Source organism: Gekko japonicus, unplaced genomic scaffold (genome assembly GCF_001447785.1).
Source record: "Gekko japonicus isolate JY-2015 unplaced genomic scaffold, Gekko_japonicus_V1.1 scaffold1480, whole genome shotgun sequence".
Taxonomy (NCBI): domain Eukaryota; kingdom Metazoa; phylum Chordata; class Lepidosauria; order Squamata; family Gekkonidae; genus Gekko; species Gekko japonicus.
This window is the reverse complement of record NW_015170930.1, coordinates 246,445-257,680: the sequence shown is the minus strand read 5'-3', so window position 1 is coordinate 257,680 and position 11,236 is coordinate 246,445. Positions and strand designations below refer to the sequence as shown.

Genomic DNA, 11,236 nt, shown 5'->3' with positions numbered 1-11,236 from the left:
GAGTGTGTTAATAAACACAACCACAAATTCAGGTAGAAGTTGTGTAAAAACAGGAAAAGCACAAACGAATCCTTAAATGCCTCATAGAAATAAAAAGCATCTCAACCTGGTGCCAAAATAAATAATTGTAAGTGCAGGGTTCTTCCATTTTCACACTCATAAGGTCACGGAATACAATGAAACTCCCCTTCTTGAAGTCTTTTAATCACTCCAGATTTTTTTAAATACAGAGCCCTACAAAGCTTGCCTTCTTTGCAGTGAACTACATCCTATTCACTATTTCAGTGTAAAATACTTTAAAGGGATAGATAGGTGTTTGGAGACTTTAGATGCTGGTGTCATGGACTGCACTTTTTAAGAGGCTTAGAAGTGATGTACCAACAACTGAAGGACTTTGAAGGGTTAATTCTTCACAGAGCCAGAGACCCTTGAGTGACAGGCTGCTCTAAGCAATCTGATTGGTTAGCATTAGCTGAGCAAAAAAATATATTGAAAGAGCTGGATGTTGAGAAGAGTCAGTCAGATTCCTGCCTTAACTGAGAAGAAGAGACATGTACTGAGACCATCTGAGCCCTGACAAAAAACGGATTTAGTGCTGACAGAGTCAGATTTCTACCTTGACTGAATGCAGTCTGAATTCAGCATTAGCCAAGAGCAATTTAAACACAGACAGAGAACTGGGGAAGAGTTTGGCAAGGAAGTTTGGGCAGTAGAGAAGATTCCCATCCAGGCCAAAAGAAAAGGGGATAGATCTTCTACAGAGAGAGAAGATTCCCTACCCGGTCAAACAGGGACACTTATCTCTGATGAATAGAGATCCCTGGTCTGGTGAGATTAAAAACTGCCTGTAGAGACCTTAAAAGTCAGTGAACAATTTAGGAGGAGTACTGGTGTTCCAAGAGAAGGGGTTTGGGTACTGGGAAGAGGGTACCAGCCGTCTGCGCACCAAAAAAGAGTCAGCAGGTATGCAACTAAAGTGTATCACAGTGTTTGGGAAAACACTGGAACAAAAGCTTCTCAATATAAAGATCTAAATAACTGTGAATAATTTTTAAGAACCTCTCATTAGCTTGATATATAAGAACAAAAATCTGAGCTTGTACTAACTTTAGCACTTTTACTGAGGCATCTTGACTCTATTAGCTCTTTCTAGCAACTAGCCCCCCTACACCTATATGTTATATTTGAGGAAATCTATTTCAATGAATCTAAGGAGTTCTTGCTTGTACCCAGTATTGACCTTTGTTTGTCTTGAAGGTGCAAGTGGACTCAAATGCCATTCTCACCTCTACATGTTAACGTTTGTATTTGTATGCTAATCTTGCCCGAATCCAATCTCAGTTATAATTACCCAGTTCTTATGTATCTTGTCTCTAACTGGTCCTTCCTGAAAAACAACCCTCCAACCCCTATATGTACTGGCTGAAGCGATTCTGTTCTCTGTATCTGAAGAAGTGTGCTTGCACACGAAAGCTTATACCTTGAATTAATCTTTGCTGGTCGTAAAGGTGCCACTGGACTCAAACTTTGTTCTAATTTTACCTCACCCCTGATTTTACTAGGCCTTTTTTATTTTTGAATTTTGAATAACGTTTTGTTATTTTTTAATTTTAAAGCTTCCCAAGTGCCATTTTCAATGGTTTAAGTTAAAGAGTGATCCTATCCCTTCCCTCAGGTTCCTGGGCTGAACAAATAAGCCAAAATATATCTTACTGACAGGGTGGGACAGCTACTGTTTCTTCAAAGGAGAAGAGAACACATTACCTGGGCTGGTCAGGAAGAAGAGGAGGCTGGGCTGGTCCGGAGGAGGAGGAGGAGGAGGAGGAGGAGGAGGAGGAGATTGGATTTATACCCTGCCCTTCACTCAAAGTCTCAGAGAGGTTTACAATCCCTTTCCCTTCCCCTCCCCACAACAGACACCCTGTGATATAGGTGTCTGTTGTGGGAAGGGGAAGGGCCAGAAAAAAGGAGGGAAAATCTCGCCACTGAGGGAGGGAAGTGGGAAGGGTCCATCACAGCTGGAAATTCAGCACCAGACTAAAAACAAAAATAATTAGAATTAAGATCTAATATCTTAAACTCAGCTGAGGCAGAACATGCTTGATTCATTCATGCTTGATTTGGAAATTTAATTATAGGACAATGAGATCTATAGGATGGTTAATTTTAAAAAATGCTTATAAGGATTCAATAAGACTCTTCTCCCTCAATATTTCATTTCATGACATGATATAAATATTAACTGTTTTGATACAATGTGAGTTGTTGCAATATACATTTCCTGTATGGAATACTGAATTTGGGTATACAAGATCATTACAATGTGGTGGAGCTATTTTACGATGTCTTTACATTTCTATTCAAGATGGGATAAGGATGAGACATTATGGTAGGAAACGCCACCTCTGAGAACACATTATTAGGGGAATGTGGCTGGAGAAAAGTTTATGATATGATTGCCAGAAAATCTAAGAGGACTTCCTGAATTTAGAGATAACTCAGAGCATTGGGGCTTCCATATTTATTTATTTATACCTGCACCCTCACACTGAAAGGGATCCAAAGCATCTTACAACATTGTCCTCTCCTATGTCATTCTTCTCTTCACAACAATGACTCTGGTCGAGTTCAGACTGGCAGTTTGCCCCGATATAGGCGCACGTGAGGAACGTTTCACAAGCAGATTAAAGGGGCCGTTCCCACAGGCACATCTGTCCGGCGTTCCCCACCCGTACTCAACCCATCTTGTAGCGCTTGCCTCCCGGGTTTAAAAGATACCTGGTGAAAGTGGTAGCAAACCCTAGAGAGCCCGTTTATCCCGCTTCATTCCACTTCCCGGAAGTGTGAACGCTAACTGCTAAAAGCCAGGAACACCCCACACTAATAATGTGCGCTGGCTGTTTACGCTAACTGACCTCCTAGCCTCACTCTGGCACCAGGAAGGTGCAGGTGATTGCCTTGAAGAGGGGGTAGTGATGTGCCTGGATGTGCCTATGGCCCACAGCGGCCGGCTCCTGCCCTATTTGCTGCTGCGCCTAGGCGCCCATGCGCATAGGCGTCTGCTGCGAGGAAAACGCCACTTATAGCCATGCCTCCAGGCCAACAGTGTGAACGCTCCCTCGTGCTTCATCCCAGTATGCTCCCGCATCAGTCTGCACAGTGTGCCCGGGAAAACCCAGAACAGTTTGTTCCGGCTCTTTTTTGCAACGACTCCCTCCCGCTTCAAACTCCCAGTCTGAACTCGGCCTCTGTGAAGCAAGTTAGGCTGAGATAAAGTGACTGGCCCATGGTTACCTAGTGAGCTCCCACATATGTAACGACCCTTGAACAGGTGAAGGAATCCCCTAATCATTTCATATTTTCTACTTACATATATTCAGTTTCCCATTAGGCCAGTATAGGAATCAATAATCTTTTCCCACTCTATGGAAATAAAATGGAAGAAGCAAACTTCCAACACAAGCTGGTCACATGTGGGCAGGAGCAGACAATTCAACCTAACCCATACAATATTCCATAGACTAGAATAACCTGTGGCTGCCCATGACTATTTATTTATTTATTTATTTATGCAATGGCAGCTTTGTTAGCGGCCTACACTGTACTACTAGAAGAGCTGGATGTGACCAAATTGAATAAAGAAACAAAACAGAACTAAATTAGTGAAATATCACTTACTCCAAGCAAGCAAAAATACAACCTTAACAAAAGAGGACTACACCTTCCACTAAATTATGTTAAGATCCATGTATCTGAGTTAAGACCTCTCCTTTCTACACCACAAAAATGATCACAGAACAACAAGCAGTTAACAACCCAAGCAAATCAGAATCCCTCCTTCAACCATTAACTGTGAGAAAATTGCCCCCAGGCCTTCAACCACCCATGGACAGTGAATACACTAGCATGGTTAAAGAGTATTACAGGGATATTAAGTACTCTCCTGGATTTGTACCTTTAAACCCCTTTTTATCGGGGGGGGGGGGGAAAATCACATTGTACCCTATTTCCCTCCCACTCCATTAGGGGGGGTCTAAAAAACCCCCAAAACCTCCCCACATCTGGTTGGACATACTACTCCAGTCCTTCTTTAAAACCTTTCCGTTTAGAATAATAACGTTAATCCAACTACCACCCCATCCCCTGATTCTCCATGGGGCTGTTTTTAACCTGTCCACACCCAAATGACAGAGTATAACCTTCCCACCTCTTTTTTCTTTTCTTCCTGAAGGGTAAAACCTCCCCTATATATATAATGAGAGATAAACGGAGAATAAATCCTCCTTTCCTGATCCACCTTTTGGGAAATGGGCGTGAGGAGAAATTGCCTCCTTTTCCAGAGGCTTTAGGGAAAGCCAGGCGTAAAACGCAACCTGTCTCCTTCCAGCGTGCTTTCCCCCTAGATGAGCTTTCCTCCTCCCCACCATGTCATTTCTCCGTGGCGCCCAAACCCGACCAAGCCCCCGCCGTTAGTCGGCCCAAACCTTGTCTCCAAAGCAGCCTCAGAGACGTATCGTACACGAGAGGGGAGGGAGACGGGCGGGCGCCCTCAGTCCGGGAGGCCCAACCGGGGGGGAAAGGGGTGCGGCCGGAGAGGGCTGCACTCCGCCCGGCCTCTCCAGTCACGCGAGTCCCCGGCTCCACGTTCTATGCAGGCCGTAACGGGAAAGTAGCCCCCCCCCTTCCCAACACACACACACACCCTTTCCCGTCCCCAGTCTCTATATTCCACACACGCTAACCTCCCACCTTAACCCTCAGGTAGATGCAACTTTGTGAGGGGGGGGGGAACCGAGTGAAAAAGCCGCCTACTTTTTTTAAACCAAAAAAAAATCATCAAAAGAAAGGGAATTATTAAAACAAGAGGCGTCACAAATCCATTCCCGCCCCGCATTATAAATCGCCCTCTCTAGATTTCCACGATGTCCAAGAAATGATTCTCCATACTTGGGGACCGCGGAAGGGGGGGGGGGAAGGAGAGACTACAATCCACTTGGCACGGTCCATAACCGTGGATGATTCTTTGCCCCCTTTTCCCGATTTTTATTATTTCGTTCCGATTCTCCCGATCAAAGCCAGGGTTTGCACACTCCCCCCCTTGTCTCCCCCTTCCCCAAAGCCGCTTTCTCTTGTGTTTCAATGTGTACATAATTTTGTAGTTCTTTTTTTTTTTTTTAAGGCGCCATGTTTATAATCCTCCATCATATTTAAAAAAGAAAAGAGAGCGAGAGAAAGAGAGGAATCCCACACTGGGCGGGAGACACGGGCGCTTCCCTCGCCCCCAAAGCCGGGGAGGGAGTGGGGGGGAAGACGCAGATAATCTCCATCGGGCTGTAAATTGAAAGTCGTCGCCCCCCCCCCCCCCCCCCGACACCCCCCGCACACTCCTCCTTGCCCAGACTGAAGAAAGTCTCTCTCACCTTGTGCTCTTGGCTGCTGCTCTTTCTGTTGCTTGAAAAGGGAGGGGGGAGGGAAGGAAGGAAGGAAGGAGAGAAGTTGAACCAGCCGAAACTTTTTCAGTCCCTTCCCCAGGCCGCGGCTCCTTCCTCCTCCTACATATTTTGTCCCCCCCCCAATCGGAGTTTTATTGTGTCTGAATTTTCTCTCTCCTCTCTCCTCTCCTGTCTGTCCACACTTCTAGCTTTCTGGGGTAAACAGGGTTTTCCAGCATGAAGACACGAGATCCTTGGGAGAAGGAGAACTCTAGTGGCGTCGGCTGGAGTTGCTATTTGTTTCCCTTTATTATTCCGAGTGGGGATTCAATTAAAGAATGGATCCTTCAACTATTGAAACTGTCTTGTGTATTTTTTTTGGTGTGAGGTGGACTGTTCTCCCTCTCCCACCGGCATCTCTTGCCATTATGAGGTGGCCCACCTGTCTATCGTTCTTATGAAATGTCATATATTTTGTCTACAATACATAAAAATGGGACTGGGTGAAAATCTGATCTAAATGATTTTAAATGGATCCACCTGAATTCATAGGATTTTTTTTTTACAATGACATGACACAACACCGCTATTGTATCACAGCCCATATCCTTGTCCACAGAGGACACCATAAACATTGTGGATACAGCATTTAGCGGTGTCACCCTGGCACACAAGATGCATTAAAAATGGATCCTGGTTGATCCTTATGATTTTAACGACTCTGTTGAAATGCACTGTAAAATATAGCACATCGCATCTACGTCCACAGACTACCACAAAAACTAACAACGGTGCAGTGTTGAGATGTGATCATGGTTTTGTGGAGATCTGTTGTTGGATCCATGTATTTGGGCTGCAGCAAGCACAACAAAAAACCATAACTGTTGTGATTTAACAGTGTATTTGAGGCAATTTCTTGTAAAAATCACAACGATCTGTGCCTTGGATCCATGTGTTTGCACCATGAAGCACTGGATGTGTGATTGTCAAAGTGCAATGGACGTGGAGGTGTTATTTGACTTGATGGGATTTTGGAAGATGGCATATAAAAACCATAAGATCCATATTTTTCCACCACAGTGATACTATGGAGCACTGAATCCATGATTCTTAATATATAATTAATCTGTGATCTGATGGGGGTTCCATGTAAAACATAAACTAGAAAACCCATAAGGATCTGTATAGATATTTTACTTTTCACCATACACAATCTATTTATTACTTACAGTATTTAGTCTGCCTTTCTTACTGAGACTCGAGGTTGATGATGCAGTGTAAGTCAATACAACCAACAGAATAGGATGTCCAATAAGCAATGTCACGAGATTGGGATACCAGAAACCTGAAACAAAACAGAAATCTGAGACAACGCTGAAATATATTTCTGAACCATTCCGTTATGAACTTTGTAAAAAAAAGGCCATTCCAAATAATTCAGTTTTACACAGTTTGCAGAATGCCTTCAGACTGGGAGCCCCGCTGACCTTATCAGGCAGGGCATTCCATAGAATGGGGCCACTACAGAGAACACGTATGTACAGGCAGTTGTTGATCTTGCTGGTTTACAAGGTAGAACCTACAGAAGGCTCTGCTCAGAGATGCAAAGTTGTGGTGGTGGAACATAGCTGGTCCTGCAGGTATGAGAGTCCAAGGCCATGTAAGGCGTTGCATGTGAAAGCCAATACCTTGAATTGCACCCTGGTCCCTGATGGGCAGCCAGTGGAGAAACTGTAGAATGGGAGGTAATATGCACGCTGAGTTGCAGCGGCTCTCTGTACCAACTTGAGTCTCTGAGTTGACTTTGAAAGGGAGACCTATGTAGAGCGCATCATAGTAGTCTAGCCTTGATGTCCTGGATGGAAGGGCTCTGGTTGTCAGGCTTTTTGTGAGGACACCATTGGTTGCACATTTTCAAAAGATGTTTCAGTGCTGAAAATGGCTGGAGGCAACAAAAAGGCAGCACCGCTTTAAACCTGAACAACTGTTTGCATTTGCAGAATGTCTTTATTCTGCATTTTGTTGTTTGTCATCCTTGCAGTGCAGGGTGATAAGGAACTGAAATGCCCAGTAATCATTACTAACCTGCTTTCCTGATCTATATCAGCAAGGGACAGGGCCCTCCAAAGCAAAGAGACACCTTTCTAAGTCCACAGACTGCAGCGGACCTAGTAGGATGCAACTCTGCTTAGGATGGCACTGTTAGAGCCTTAAAGCAGTGTAATTAGACATTCATGACTGTACCCTGAATGCTGTAACCCCCTTGATGTCCTATTAATTTTTTGACCCTTTGACATGGTTAATGGATGGATCATCAACAACTCGCCAGGTTATAAAGGGACAGTTCCACTTCCCAATTAACTCACTTGACAGCTTTATCACATGTGTATTATAAAGCACAAAAGAGTGTGACTGTAACTTAGCTTTTCTTAATTACTTCCAATTGATGATTCAGAAGCCAATAACAACGCATTTGAAACTGCTTTTCTGTTTTTCCCATCTGAATTCAGTCTTAGGGTGTTAGTCAAAGCTAAAGAATAGGCAGGGCATTTTTGTATTCGATGCGAAGAGTCAAAATGGAGCCATTCAACTCTGGGTGGGAGCTTTTTTAGAAATGCCTGTCTGAGAGTATTCATTTATTCAGTATTGTTTCAATTAACTGTTTGGATATATAGATTTAATGTGGCCTATTCAACGCTCGAACCATCTTGTAACGATTCTTCTCTCAAGGTGTATGATAAATGAATGTATGTAGAGGTATTATATGCCTGCAGGTCTGAGGGGAGAAATTATCTCTTATCCTAGAATAATGACCAGCTCACCAGCAGTAATAATAACATATGTCTCTTATTTTCAGATCTGTTGAAACAGAAGTTTCAAAGCTTCATGCGCTTTTTATTTATTTTTTCTTGAAAGCTTTTATATGCCACCTTTCTGGCTCACAACAGGCCTCTCTGAGAATTCGTAATAAAATGAAAAGAAAAATCAGATATAATAATAATTAAAAAATGAAAAGAACAGTAGTGAGTAATGGAGGCCCTTACTTTGTGTCAAGGAATAGGGTTGCCAATCTCCAGGTGGGGCCTGGAGTTCCCTCAGAATTACAACTGATCTCCAGTCGACAGAGATCAGTCCCCCTGGAGGAAATTGGCAGCTACAGAGGGCAGGCAATATGGAATTACATCCCTGCCAAACTCCTCCTCCCCAAACTCCACCCTCCTCAGGCTTCACCCCCAAATCTCCAGGAATCTCCCAAGCTGGAGTTGGCCATCCTATCAGAGTTATCATGTCTATTTGGTGTGGAGAGCGAGTTTGGTGTAGTGGTTAAGTGTGTGGACTCTAATCTGGGAGAACCGGGTTTGATTCCCCACTCCTCCACTTGCACCTGGCTGGATGACCTTGGGCAAGCCATCGTTCTGTCAGAGCTATTCTCTCAAGGACAGTTCTAAAAAGAGCTCTCTCAGCCCCACCTATCTCACAGGGTGTCTGTTGTGGGGAGGGGGAGGGAAAGGAGTTTGTAAGCCGCTCTGGGACTTGGAGGGAAAGGCAGGATGTAAATCCAATCTCCTCCTCCTCCTATTTGAGCAAGGCTCTGTTACCAGTTTCGCCAAAATTCATACTGAGCTAGATTTAGCATAAAGAAGAAACCTTCGTTCCACCACCTACTAGCTTGGGTTTTAAATGCACCTGTACATTACAGTACAGGTGACACCTGGAGATTTCCCACTATTACAATTGATCTCCAGATTATCAAGATCAGTTCCCCAGGGGAAGAAATGGTTGCTTTGGAGAGTAGACTGCCTGGCATTATCACTGCTGAGGTCCCTCCCCAGACCACACCCCCCAAATCTCCAGGTATTCCCCAACCCAGAGCTGGCAACCCAACTGTGCATCCAATCTAGGTAGTAGCCCAGACAAGTGGCAACCAAGGGACTCATTTGACAAAGTGGTGAGGCTCCCCCTAACACAAATTGGGGGGGGGGGAATGGTGACATCGGATATGGTTTTATTCAGGGGAATAATTAACACGCTCGAGTATACAGTAATGATATTCATCAGCTCTATGACGTCTGTGTTATGAAACAAATGATCCAGATGTCCCCCTCTACTATGTGTGGAGGTGAAATTTGTAACCATAGTTTATTACCATTTGTTTCTTACTTACAAATTGGGGTTTGATTTAGGCTATACCAACATGGCTGTTTTGGTCTGCCTTAGCTTATTTATTTTTATTTATTATTTCGATTTCTATCCCACCTTGCCAGACGAACTGGCTCAAGGCGGCTAACAAACATTAAAATACAGTAAACAATAAATACACTAAAAATTTCCATAAGCAGCATAAATCGGAGCATTATTTTTTGGAGCGTCCACACAATGTCGTCCTCCCGTTGTCTGCTTCTTACCCTGCTTTGCTATGATTTTTCCAAAAAGACTGCAGGATGGGATTTTTCAAACCTCCCTTACACATGTTGGTATCGCCTAAATCAAACCCCTATTTGTAAGTAAGAAACAAATGGTAATAAACTATGGTTACAAATTTCACCTCCACACATGGTAGAAGTGGACGGGGGGGGGGTTCTGTGAGGGGGTAACTGAAGAAAGTACATAGGAACAGCCCCCCGCCCCTGAGGCAATGAATTTGCAGGACAGAACTGTGTGTGAAGGCAGGCTTAGAGTCCTGGTTTATAAGAAAGAAATAAACCACAATTTGTTGACACACCCTGATTCAAGTACCACAACAAACTGTGCACAGTTCTAAATCAGGAAGTCTTCAGTCTTGGTTATATGTACATAGGATGGGGCAAAGAAAAGAGAGAAGGGAAATGACCAGGTCTGAGAACAAATCGGGCTCATTCTTACCATAACCAAACCAGAATTTGTTCTGCATATATAGTGGTGGTTGTAATTACAGATGCCTCTTATAGGATGGGAGTTTACAGAGGATCCCTGCTGGCTAGGTGGGAGGAGCTACAGCCAGTAGGACTCAAAGAGCATTCAGGGAAGCTAAGAAAAGATTGTGTGTGTTTGGCAATAAACTATTACATGTACATGACTGAACCCTAACTTATGACAGAATGCAGCAGATGTGAACAATTAGTATTCATTTCCTGACACTGGACTTATAGAAGTGTACCCTCATTTAACGAACACTGGTGCAGTTTTCTTCGTAGACTCTGAAAACTGCTGAGCATAGACGTTATAGTACAGCCAATTAGCTGTGCGAGTTTAATCATCTCCTTTTTCACTCTTTAAAAATCGAGGGAGTATTGAGTGGACATGGCTATGCACTCCACAGTCATGAAGAAGAAGAAGAAGATGATGATGATGATGAAGAAGAAGCTGAGTACCTGGACAAACTTTTGCACACATCTATAATTGCAACTTTGGGGTGAACCGGCTTTCAGGTTGGGCCAGTTTCTCCTAATGACAGCTTTTCAAGTTCTAACCTTTGCCTCCTGATCACAGACCTGTACAACCTGTGACCCACCAAGCCCAACATCGGCTCAGTAACCTAATACTACCAACCACTTTACAATCAAATGTCCATTCCAGCCAACTTCCGTGATGCTTTTTTAAATTAAAGAAATAGGAAATGCAAGCATTGTTTATTTTAAAAGTGAACAATTTCTGGTACTTTTCCTCTTCTGGAAAAAACAATTTATTAGGGCATAACGTTACAAGCAGGATCTTTAGCCCTGTAACTGAAGCAAGATGTTATATACCCAACCAACGCAACTGACGGGCAGTAAGTTCAGGACAGACAAAAGGAAATATTACTTTACTCAAAGAATGATTAAAAT

At 43.6% G+C, this 11,236-nt stretch overlaps 1 protein-coding gene across 5 annotated transcripts in view; it reads right to left on the bottom strand.

Annotated features, from left to right (window-relative positions):
• Positions 1-5,643, bottom strand: part of ZMYND11 (zinc finger, MYND-type containing 11) — a 133,216-nt gene extending 127,573 nt beyond the window's left edge. For all 5 annotated transcript variants that reach the window (XM_015418830.1, XM_015418833.1, XM_015418834.1 and 2 more), the window contains exon 1: positions 5,421-5,643. The gene's annotated coding sequence lies outside the window, so the exon portion shown is untranslated. The remainder of the gene's footprint in view (positions 1-5,420) is intronic.
• Positions 5,644-11,236: the final 5,593 nt, after the last annotated feature.